Below are 13,456 nucleotides of genomic sequence, written 5' to 3'. Positions count from 1 at the left end.
GAGTAAGGGGAGACATGATCACTACTTACAAAATCCTCAGGGGAATCGACCGGGAAGACAAGGATAAACTATTCAACACTGGTGGTACGCGAACAAGGGGACACAGGTGGAAACTGAGTACCCACATGAGCCACAGGGACGTTAGAAAGAACTTTTTCAGTGTCATAGTTAACAGATGGAATGCATTAGGCAGTGATGTGGTGGAGGCTGACTCCATACATAGTTTCAAATGTAGATATGATAGAGCCCAGTAGGCTCAGGAATCTGTAAACCAGTTGATTGACAGTTGAGAGGCGGGACCAAAGAGCCAAAGCTCAACCCCCGCAAGCACAAATAGGTGAGTACAAATAGGTGAGTACATACATACATACATACATACATACATACATACATACATACATACATACATACATACATACATACATACATACATATATACACAAGGTGCACACGCACAAGGGGACACGGTGAAAACTGAGTGCCCAAATGAGCCGTAGAGATGTTAAAAAGAATTTTTTTAGTGTCAGAGTAGTAGACAAATAGAATGCATTAGGCAGTGATGTGGTGGAGGCTGACTCCATACACAGCTTCAAGTGTAGATATGAAAGAGCCCAGTAGGCTCAGGAACCTGTACATTAGTTGATTGACAGTTGACAGGCGGGACCAAAGAGCCAGAGCTCAACCTCCGCAAGCACAAATAGGTAAGTACAGTAAAAGAGGAGATAGGAATGAGTGCATCAAGAGTTCCCTCAAGAGTGCACAAACACATCTGCAGTGATTTGATCTGCAATTCTTCTGTGATTCACGCGGCCAATTACCCATGGCTACACATAGCCATCACGAGGCGATAATTATGGCGTGGCAGCCATAAACAACCCCTCAGGTAATCACCAACCCTCTCACTTCCCAACTATCTCTACACTTAATTATAAATGTATACACACATTTATCAATACAGTTTTTGAATTTGCAACACTTTTCTCTCTAAAAAAGTCTTTATATATGCTCCCAAAACAGTCAGTCCCTATTCATCCATCAAAGTCATGCACATTCCTTAACTTGCTAAATTTTCCTTCGGATACTAAATGTTTTTTAGGGCCCAAACCAACTCTCCATCTTGCTGACAATTCTGTAGGCACCGGACAACCTGCTGTAGGCACCGGACAACCTGCTGTAGGCACCGGACAACCTGCTGTAGGCACCGGACAACCTGCACGACTCAAACTATGGGTTTTAGGACACAAAGCACTTGAACAGTTTATTTAGTAGCTGTTTTAAACAAACAGGTAATACAAATCCATTAAATTTTTCCATTATGAGCTGATTAACATATTATATTTTCTTAGGAATATCAAATTATTATTATGGTTTGTATTATTCGAGGAAAGAATGTGATACAAGCAAACTACAACTTACCAGTATTATCACTTGTTAGATATTACAAAACACAAAACGCCCATATTTGTTTCCGGAACCATACAATTGTATTGTTTTAGTAACTGTTTGTAGCTACTAAAACAAGTATCCAATTGTAGGCAACGTATTGTTAGCTACATAAACTAATCTATATAATAAATCTTAATGATATACAAAATCCTATAGAAGTGCACAGTAACCGTCAGGACCTCACACCACAAATACATTCTTTTATATACAACCTCGCTGGATCATACACAGCCCAAGAAGAGAAACAGTCCCTCGGGGCCACAGATATTCCATCGGGGTCATATACATACATTATTGGTCATAAACAATTAATTATTTAGGGCTATGCCAATCTTTAAGCGCAACACGAAATACTTTAGACATTAGAGGCTTGAAGACAATTTTAGGGCAATAAATCAATAATGTAAAGAATAGCATTTAGCCAAAAACAACAATCCTCATGACCATTATTATTTGTGCAGTGTTATAGATGTTCTTCAAGTTATTTAAGATATCCTTCATAGTCATAAAGAATCATTCAGGGATACAATGCTGGAGAAGTAGAGATAATCCAACAAGACCATATACAATCCTTCAGAACCATTAACATTCATAACCACAAGCAATGTTCCGCACAAGTAAGGACCATAAACAAGATATTACACATTGTTTCTCTGGCCGAGGTTGTAGGCGTTGGCTCAGGTGATGATGTGTGGTGTGGCTGCTGTAATGGCACCTGCTGTAGATTTTTTTCCGTATATGTGTACTCACCTATTTGTGTCTGCAGGATCGAGCATTGATTCGTGGACCCTACCTTTCGACCATCGGTTGTTTACAGTAATGACTACGGTCCTATTTCCCTATGATACCTAGTTTTAAAATTATGAATAGTATTTGATTCCACAACCTGTTCCTTAAGTGCATTCCATTTTTTCACTACTCTCACGCTAAAAGAAAACTTCCTAACATCCCTGTGACGTATCTGAGTTTCCAGCTTCCACCCATGTCCCCTCGTTTTGTTACTATTTCGTGTGAAAATTTCGTCTATGTCCACTTTGTCAATCCCTGAGTATTTTATACGTTCCTATCATATCCCCTCTCCCTTCTTCTTTCTAGTGTCGTAAGGCACAGTTCCTTCAGGCGCTCCTCATACCCCATCCTTCGTAACTCTGGGACGAGTCTCGTTGCAAACATCTGAACCTATTCCAGTTTCCTTATATGCTTCTTCAGACAGGGACTCTATGATGAGGCGGCATACTCTAAGACTGGCCTTACGTAGGCAGTGTAAAGCGCCCTAAATGCCTCCTTACTTAGGTTTCTGAATGATGTTCTAACTTTTGCCAGTGTAGAGTACGCTGCTGTCGTTATCCTATTTATATGAGCTTCAGGAGATAGATTAGGTGATACGTCCACGCCCAGGTCTCTTTCTCGCGTCGTCACAGGTAGGCAGTTCCCCTTCATTGTGTACTGCCCCTTTGGTCTCCTATCACCTAGTGTGTGTTTGTATGTATGTTTGTATTCACTAGTTGTGCTTACGAGGGTTGAGCTCTGCTCTTTCGGCCTGCCTCTCAACTGTCAATCAATCAACTGTCACTAACTACTATGTTTTTTTCTCTCACACACACACACACACACACACACACAGGAAGCAGTCCGTAGCAGCTGTCTAACTCCCAGGTATCTATTTACTGTTAGACAACAGGCATCAGGGTGAAGAAAATTCTGCATATTTGTTTTTCCGCCGGCTGCAGGGATCGAACCCCGGACCCTAGGTCCACGAGCATAGAGCGCCGTCCACTCAGCCACCAACCCCTGCAAGCTTGTGTAAGCAAGCATGTGTGAATGTAATACGTAGTACATCAAAACATTATTCAGCCTTTTTTGAGTCATACTCACTACCAGCATGAACTATTGCGAGTGAATACTTAATTTATGTTAGGTCATATAAACGTATGTGTTGAGGGTAACTTGGGTTCCTGCTATTTGTGTAGAGGAGAGCACTGATGTGTTTACTCTCGTGCCTCGCCTGCCACTACCATCACCCTCACAACACTTTCCAACAATCAACAAGGTTTTTACGTCGCCACACTTTATACTTCACTACCTTACCTTGCGATGATTTCGGGGCTCAACGTCCCCTCGGCCCGGTCCTTGACCAGGCCTCCTAGATGAGAATCCAATTGTAGGCAAAAGTTAACTTTATCAGCCAACAGGCCCACAATCTTCCTCCTCCCTTCACCACACAACTGATAAATTCCAGAAGTTAAACCAAACTAAACACGGAAGGTCTGGATAGTATGAGTACTACGATGGCTTAAGTATTAGGCACCTTGATGCAGTGGGTATTTCAACACGTAAATGCCTCACAATGGCTGGAGATATACAGGTGGCATACGTAATGGCCAGACTTGGGACCCATTCTATTCTTGATTTATTTACTGAATGATAATGTACACAAATGTAAAGTAGCCTAACGATGTGTAGCTAATTAATGTATTACTAAATAATTATTTAATTATTGCCGGAGAAGCAATATTTTTTGAGGCAAGAAGCAATATTTTTTACTTTACTATACTTTAAAGTATAGAGTATAGTAAAGTAATACTTTAATATTAAAGTATTATTAAACAATTATTAAATTCGGCCAATTTAACTGAAAGCGTCATGGTCAGATCCTAGGCGTTTGGTGCCGGGCCGCCCAGTCTTAGGTACATTCAGTCTTCAGTTCTATTTTAAGATATGACGTTCCTCACAACTGAGAAAGGATGTAACCAAACTAGCGACGAGAATTATACCGTGGCATAGACGAAAATACCAAGTTAACAAATTATTACCTTGCAGGGTGAGACCGAAGGAGACTTAATACATGTTAAGATATAAAAGCCTAACTTCTGATCCAGAAATTTCCTCAATATCCAATCAGATCAACGTACACAATGATTACAAATATATTACGGAACAATACCATCCTCGATAATGTGAAATATTAAAAAAAATTATAAAATAATAAGCTGACAAGAATCGTGAAAAAAACATATATTTATAAAAAAATAAATACGCATAAATACACTCCTCAAACCATGAAGTTCATGGTTTGAGGATATATTAAACCTTTAATTTACCACAGTAAGTTCAGCCTTGTTCGAACCCAATGGTGTGTTGTTGGTGAATTCTTTTATATAAGCTCTCTGCCTTATAGGGAACCCGGATAGTGATATTAATAGCCAGGAGGGAGGCGGGGAGCAGTAAGATGAACTACAGACGAGCCTCTAAACCAGGGCGGGGCACCGAACCCCTGGACTATCGGCCCATAATGGACAACTTCCTGCCCCCCCCCCCCTCCCTCTAAAGAGCGCACGCGCGCGAAAACACACACGCACGCACGCACACACGCACACACACACACACACACACACACACACACACACACACACACACACACACACACACACACACACACACACAGATTTATTCCAACAATAAAGGAAAAAAGCAGGAGGGAATATAATAACCCATGGTTTAATAGACAGTGTCAGGAAGCAAAGGTGAGAAGCAGGAGGGAGTGGAGGAAGTACAGAAGACAAAGGACAGAGGACAACAGGATTAGATGTAACAGAGCTAGGAATGATTACATTAACATAAGACGAGTGTCGGAAAGAAATTATGAGAATGATATTGCAGTCAAAGCGAAAAAGCAACCAAAATTACTACATAGCCATATAAGAAGGAAGATGTCGGTAAATGACCAAGTGACAAGACTGAGGAAAACAGAAGGGGCATATACAGAAAGCGACAAGGAAATCTGCGAGGTACTGAATGCAAAATTCCATGGAGTGTTCACAACCGAGCCTGAGCAGCTCCCATTGTTAGAAGAGATTACCCAAGATGAAAGACTATCAGATATAGAGGCGACAGCAGAGGATGTAATGAAACAGTTGACAACACTGGATGCAAATAAAGCTGTTGGACCAGACAAAGTATCACCGTGGATACTTAAAGAGGCAGCGCAGGCTCTCAGCGTGCCTCTGGCAATGATCTTTAATGAGACACTTATGTCGGGAGAATTGCCCAGTTGCTGGAAGGAGGCAAATGTCGTACCGATTTTCAAAAAAGGTGATAGGGAGGAGGCACTTAACTACAGACCCGTATCACTGACAAGCATCCCCTGCAAAATACTTGAAAGAATAATTAGGCTAAGACTTGTTGAGCACCTGGAGAGCATTGGGTTTGTAAACAAGCACCAACATGGGTTCTGGACAGGGAAATCATGTCTAACAAACCTTTTAGAATTCTATGATAAAGTAACAAGGATAAGGCAGGACAGAGAAGGCTGGGCAGACTGCATATTTCTTGACTGCCAAAAGGCCTTTGATACGGTACCGCACATGAGACTGCTATACAAACTTGAGAGGCAGGCAGGAGTAAGCGGAAAGGCCCTAGTATGGGTGAAGAACTACCTAACAGGAAGGAGCCAGAGGGTAATGGTAAGGGGCGAAAAGTCGGACTGGCGAACAGTAACAAGTGGAGTACCTCAAGGATCGGTGCTGGGACCAATCCTCTTTCTAATTTACGTAAATGATATGTTTACAGGAGTGGAATCATACATGTCAATGTTTGCAGATGACGCAAAATTAATGAGAAGAGTTGTGACAGACGAGGATTGTAGGATCCTCCAAGAGGACTTAAACAGGCTGCAGAGATGGTCAGGGAAATGGCTACTGGAGTTTAACACCAGTAAATGTAAAGTTATGGAAATGGGATCAGGTGACAGGAGACCAAAGGGACAGTACACAATGAAGGGGAACAGCCTACCTGTAACGATTCGAGAAAGAGACCTGGGAGTGGATGTGACACCTAATCTAACTCCTGAGGCACATATTAATAGGATAACGACAGCAGCGTACTCTACACTGGCGAAAATTAGAACTTCATTCAGAAACCTAAATGAGGAAGCTTTTAGGGCGCTTTACACTGCCTACGTGAGACCCGTCTTAGAGTATGCCGCGCCATCATGGAGCCCCCACCTGAAGAAACACATAAAGAAACTGGAGAAGGTTCAGAGGTTTGCGACGAGGCTTGTCCCAGAGTTACGAGGGATGGGATATGAAGAGCGGCTGAAGGAACTGAACCTTACGACACTAGAGAAAAGAAGGGAGAGAGGAGATATGATAGGGACATATAAAATACTCAGGGGAACTGACAAAGTGGAAATAGATGAAATGTTCACACGTAATAATAACAGAACGAGGGGACATGGGTGGAAACTGGAAACTCAGATGAGTCACAGAGATGTTAGGAAGTTTTCTTTTAGCGTGAGAGTAGTAGAAAAATGGAATGCACTTGGGGAACAGGTTGTGGAAGCAAATACTATTCATACTTTTAAAACTAGGTATGATAGGGAAATGGGACAGGAGTCATTGCTGTAAACAACCGATAGCTAGAAAGGCGGGATCCAAGAGTCAATGCTCGATCCTGCAAGCACATATAGGTGAGTACATATAGGTGAGTACACACACACACACACACACAGAGGGACCAAAGAGCCAAAGCTCAACCCCCGCAAGCACAAATAGGTGAGTACACACACACACACACTGGTATTGGGGCCTCTCGGCTGAGTGAACAGCACTCTGGGGTCGTAGTCCTAAGGGCCCGGGTTCGATCCCTTGCAGAGGTAGAAATAAATGGGCAAAATTTCTTTCACCCTGATACCCCCAGTTCATCTAGCATTAAATAGGTGTCTATTTAATTTATTTAAGAGTTTGACGGCTGCTTCCTGGGGATGTGTGAAAGAAATACATGTAGCAGACATAATAGAGGAAAAATAAATTGGTTAGAAAGGCGGGGTCCAAGAGCTAATAGCTCGATTCTGCAGATACGAATAATAAATACACACACACACAGCTGAAGAGGTATGATCTACGAGGAAAACTACGGGAATTAAACCTCACGTCCCTGGGAGACAACAGTTAGTAGAGACATAATCACCACATAAAACATTCTGAGAGTACTTGATAGGGCAGATAAAGACATATTATTTAACACAGGAGGTACACGTACTAGGGGGGACACAGGTGGAAACTGGTACCCAGATGAACCACAAAGACATTAGAAAGAACGTTTCCAGCGTCAGAATATTTAACAACTGGAATGGACTCTACTGACATTACCTAATGGACTCTATTAACAAATGGACTCCAAACAGTTTCAAAAAGTAGATATGATTGACGGTTGAGAGGCGGGACCAAAGAATCGAAGCTCAACCCAAGGAAGCACAAGTAGGTGAGTACAACTAGGTGGGTGAGCGCGCACTGCTCCAAACATGCAGACAAAAACTAGACCATCTGGAATAATAATGGCCATTGCGATGCAAATTACTGCAATATAGCGTTCAAATTAATATTGCTAAATTATGTAAACATCGAACATTCAAATCTTAACCAATATCGGTTAAGGTTTATTTTATAATATATATATATATATATATATATATATATATATATATATATATATATTAGTCTATAAAAAGCACATTAAACCGACACTAGATATGAGCATGGTGTTATATGGTCCTCCGTTATATGGTTAGTTCAGTTCATTTATTATGCACTCAATACCCATCCTGTGAGCGGTAGTGGAAAGGGTTACAGAGGCACATAATGGGCTCAGGGACTGAGCACCAAAATTAATTTAGCTAAGCAAGTTACAGTCTTGATGAGCTAGTTATGAAATTCAATACACATTGTCACATCAACAATGGGCTCGAGACCGACCACAAGTACAGTTTCTAAATTTAGCAAGTGACATTTGTGTAGAGTTAGGGTCACAATATTTATATATTTTTTAATTTTGCCCCAGTGGCAAGTTATTGGGCAGCGCCACTCATCCTGTGAGTGGACATGTTGTTCATCCTGTCACTTGTACCTAGACACAGCTGGGACTTGTTTAACTGTTTCAAGTGAACAGCTTATCAAACAAGAAGATTAACATTCGTCAGTCCTTAAAATCTTACGTTATCTTGCAGATGCAAAATGGGGAAATCTTTTAAGAACAGTATCTATATTTGACAAATAGTGTTTTCCTAACTCAAACAATGTGGGGTTTATTATTCTACACAAATTTCTAATGCCTCTTAGATGTCCACACTCTCTCAGGTAGTGGTCAAGGCGGTGTCCATCACTCTCACCCCAGATTCTGCAGCTCCTCTGCTCAACTGTTGTTTCCATTCCGAATCTCCATGGATATTTGTATCCAAGACGAATTTTTGCTATTACTGATTCTCTCCCGCGGCCACCTCCTCTTCGTCCATAATGACTGGGATTGCCAGCTGCAACCATACTGTACCATCGTACAGATTCACTGATATGTTTTTCTATCCTCATTTCCTCGGTAACCTTGTCACGGTGATATTACCTGATGATCTCTCTGTAATTTGCAGAGGAGTCTTCGGTATGAAGTATTCAATGTGGTCTCCTTCAGCAGCCAGCACATCTGCTCGTTCATTTCCACATATTCCAACATGGGAGGGGATCCACAGAAATTTGACGATTCTTCCTTGATTAGTTAGTACTCTCACCGCTCTCTTGATCTCAGCGACTATCGGATGATTTGCTTGATATGTTTATCCTGCACACCGCCCTCCCATCCAGTGGACAGCGTTAGATAGATTACAATCACTCAGTTACTACCTACAGTTGGTAAACTGGGGATATTTGGCTAAGACGTCTGGCAGCAGATCATATTGAATGAAATATTTACACATCTCTTGAACATTTGTTATAGAGTTGTCTCTGAATTCACGTATCTTTTCGCACTCCATCACATAGTGACGGAGCGAATAATTTTGTTGACATAGTTTACATTTCGTCAGGTCTACATTAGCAGATAATGAAAATTCCCAGAGATACTTGTAACCGAGTCTAAGCCGAGCAGTAGTAACATCTTGAAGTCTGCTGATTTTATTGGGTGATCCATAGATGTGTGGCTCCTCTTGCATGATAGTATGATGATAGATGGAATTACTGGTGTCAATTTCACTTTGCCTCAGATCTACAAGATTTTATTGAAGTTCTTGGTGTACTATTGCTCTCAGACTGCTTATTGACAATCCAAGGTTATACTCAAATTCTCCTTTAAAGGCAGATTATTTGGATAACGCATCAGCTCTATCATGCAATCGGAGGCCAACATGAGATGAAGTCCACATGAAATTGACTCTGTTACCAACATTTATAATTTTGTTGTATTTGTGTCTAGCTTAAAACATGAACATATTACAGTTATGTCTTAAAGAGTTGAGAGCAATTAAGGATGATAAAAGAGTCACTTACAATTGATGTATCAAGTTTGGAGACTTGTACGGTGCAAGAAGCAAGGCAAATGGTCCGGTCTGAAGGGTAGAGGCCCGGTTGTTTACACGGACTCCCCACTCAGGGAGCACCATCTCCCTGGGCGGTGTAGGGAACCATCAGTTATTATGTTTAACATCTTTATTGACAAAATTTAATTACAATTTTACCTAATCTGAGGATTTCAATTAAGTCTAATTAAAGTGAGGATAATGCTGGTATTCACTGTCACACAGAACAGAGGGTCAGTGTATATGATTTGAGAAAGAGAATGCTCTGTGGACAGAGCATCAATATGGCTTAAGGCGTTGGGCTTTGCCTCAAGACGAAGCTTGGGCTGATCTCTAATTTGCTTCTTGGGTGGAAAGGTAGGGATTAAAATCGGAAAAGGTGTAATCTCCCTGTCCCGTATGCAAGCTCCACAGCATCGTTGGTGACGTACTACCTTCCCAAATCACAATAAAGCCACCTGACCTTCAATAATGTTGTCTAGTGTTAGGGAAAAATCAATAAAAAAATCACCAGTTTACTGGGACATATCTAAGCAGAACACCGTAATACACGTATATATGTAAACATACATCAAACTGTTCCTCAAGAACAAAATAAAAAATATAGCTTTAATTCAGGCTCCTCACGATCATCATTGTACTCACAATACCAACAATTAAAGAACTAGCCGACGCTAGACCCCATCCTAGCGCAGTGGTACACAAGTTCCTAGTATGCTCAAGGTCATGAACATAGTATGCAGGTGACACATAATCAATTATGTGTGGGGAGGAGTCTCAACCAGGACACTCAAAATCACCATAAAGTCCTCAGCTACCCATCACTTTACATCCAATAAAGGGCAAAGGTAAGTCTATGCAGATTCATAAAACTAATACAAAATAAAGTCACCTACCACCTGTTCCACAAAGTACACCCTGGGTAGTCCAGATCCATCACTCTACAGTACTCTCAAATGTACATTAAAGGATTACAAGGTCCGTAGACTAATAATTTACAACAAAACGGGAGTCGGACCAGAACGCATCCGTACTCTCCAATGACCCAGAGACCAGTGACTTCGCGTCAGGCGCCGAGGCCTCAGTACACACTGGAGCCAACTCAGCAAACCTAACCATCAGTTCTCTTTCAAAAATTATTACTCAACCAACTATATTTTACAACTCCATTTCGCCCCGAGCATACACAGAACTAAGGAGTAACAATATATATATATAACTCACAACATCAAAAAATATAAGTATATAGGCACACAATGGAGAATATAATAATATACCAAAGATACACATACAAAATTTCCATCTTCTTGACTTGGTAATACTTAATCTCGGCAGGTAAGCAACGGGGGTGGGGGGACGGGGGAGGGAGGGGAGGATTCAAAAGAATTTAGCCAAGCCAGCTGTTGGCACTCTTATCTATGACAATATTTATCAATACCTAGGTACTGTATACAATAATACAAGCAAAATATAATACTGTATGCACAACATTATCTCAAAACCCTGCCTACGAGCATATATCTTCACACTACAAAATGTAGCAATATCAATCAACCAATAATAGCCTAATATATTTCACATAATTAATATATATATAATATATAATAGTATATATAATAGTATATAATATATATATATAATAGTACACATGCCAGTGATACACATGTCATGTATATATACATAATACATAGTGATACGTAAGTCATGTCATATACAATAATACATAGGGCTTGATACTATACACACATAACGGTATATAAAAATAATATAGCCACAATAATAGTGATACTAGGCTACACTGCATTATTTCACAATAAGGTATGATCATAGCGTATACCAGTCATACGGGTGTATGCGGATCATAACACTCCCACAGTGCAGGAATGTGCCGTTGTTGTCTCTCTTGGTACAAATTATAAATCTGATACATTCTGAGTTCAGTTCCAGTTTTAGTTATCCATTTGGAACATTGTTGACCTTCAATGAAGAAATTCTCGAGGGCTTCTGTGCAAGGGTTAGGATGAGCTAGCCTTAGTATTTGTATACCAATTTGACAGTTAATTTCATTAACACGATCAACGACGCTCGGAATATTAAGTTCCTTTCTCATGTTAAGTATCTCTGTGGTACGAGGGCACCCAAGGATTTTCCTCAAGGCTTCGTTCTGCAATTTTTCAAGCCCTCCAAGCTTTCTTACAGGCACCAAGGCAAGCAGAGGTGTAGCATAATCCACTAAAGATCTAATGTATGCAAGGTACATCATTTTGACAATACTGACATTGGCACAATAGCCTGAGCGATAACCTGCAACAGCCTTGAGAGCTCAGAGCTTCTCTTTATGCCGACGACAGAGTCTGAATACAACAGGACCATACAGTGGAACCTCAAGGCCAAGGTATTTGAATCTGTTAACATAGTCAAGCTGGGAGCCATCATACAGTTGCATCTTGTGAACAGTTCCTCCCTGCCTGGGTGGGCACCGATTTAGTATCTTTGTTTTCTCTGATGAGATGACTAAACCTTGGTCTTGACATGATTCTAATACAGTTAAGAGTGTTCTGCGTGTTAACATACCCAGTGGTGTGTGTATCATTATATCATCAGCATGGCTAATGATGTGCACGTTGGGTTTGCTCGGTACAGAGTTTAACAGTGTGTTTATTATGATATTAAATAAGGTACGAATGAGGACACCTCCTTGTGAAGTGCCTGGATCGAAGTCTCTTGTTACACTCCTATGCCCCTGGAAAAATACAGATGACTTCCTGTTGTATCTTCTTGAGTTATCTTGAGATGATTTCGGGGCTTTAGTGTCCCCGCGGCCCGGTCCTCGACCAGGCGTCCACCCCCAGAAAGCAGCCCGTGACAGCTGACTAACTCCCAGGTACCTATTTATTGCTAGGTAACAGGGGCATCAGGGTGAAAGAAACTCTGCCCATTGTTTCTCGCGGGCGCCCGGGATCGAACCCGGGACCACAGAATGACGCGTCCAGTGTTCTGTCCGCTCAGCCACCGGCTCCGATAAGTATGGATATTCCGACAAGTATGGATAAGTAACCTTTGATCCAACAAAGAAGCCGACCACCAATATTCATTCTCGCAAGCTTATTCAAGATAATATGTCGGTATGCAATTTCAAATTCAGACTTGAGATCTAGGAAGGTGGTATATGACTTCAGTGTGCAGGGTAAGAAAAGTGGTGATGCAATGATGCACACTCCTTCCATGCATGAAGGCATATATCTGGGGGGAATAACATAGTGCTTATTCTATGGAGGAGACGGTTTAGGACGATTCTCTCGAATGTTTTGCAAATGCAGTTAGTAAGGGAAATTGGGCAGAAAGCATTCCCTTCATTTGTCTTGGGAATTGGAATGATTATACTGTTGGTCCAAGAGATAGGAGGTTTCCCATTAACATAGCTCATATTATACAGCTCAAGAAGGAAATTCCCTGGTGATAAAGGGAGCAAACGCAATATGTCATAAGTTATACCATCCTCACCTGGGGATGTGGCTTTACCTTTGTTTAGGGCCGAAAGTAACTCAAATTCAGTAAATGGCACGTTGCATTCATCTTCCTTGTGGAGCTTGAGGTCAACGAGCCTTTCTCGATCTCCGTAACCAGCATTTAATCTGAATTGTGTGTCTGGGGGAAGATTATAGGAGCTAG

The sequence above is a fragment of the Procambarus clarkii genome, chromosome 10 (assembly GCF_040958095.1).
Source record: "Procambarus clarkii isolate CNS0578487 chromosome 10, FALCON_Pclarkii_2.0, whole genome shotgun sequence".
NCBI lineage: Eukaryota > Metazoa > Arthropoda > Malacostraca > Decapoda > Cambaridae > Procambarus > Procambarus clarkii.
The sequence above is the reverse complement of the archived record's forward strand: the minus strand, read 5'-3'. Positions refer to the sequence as shown.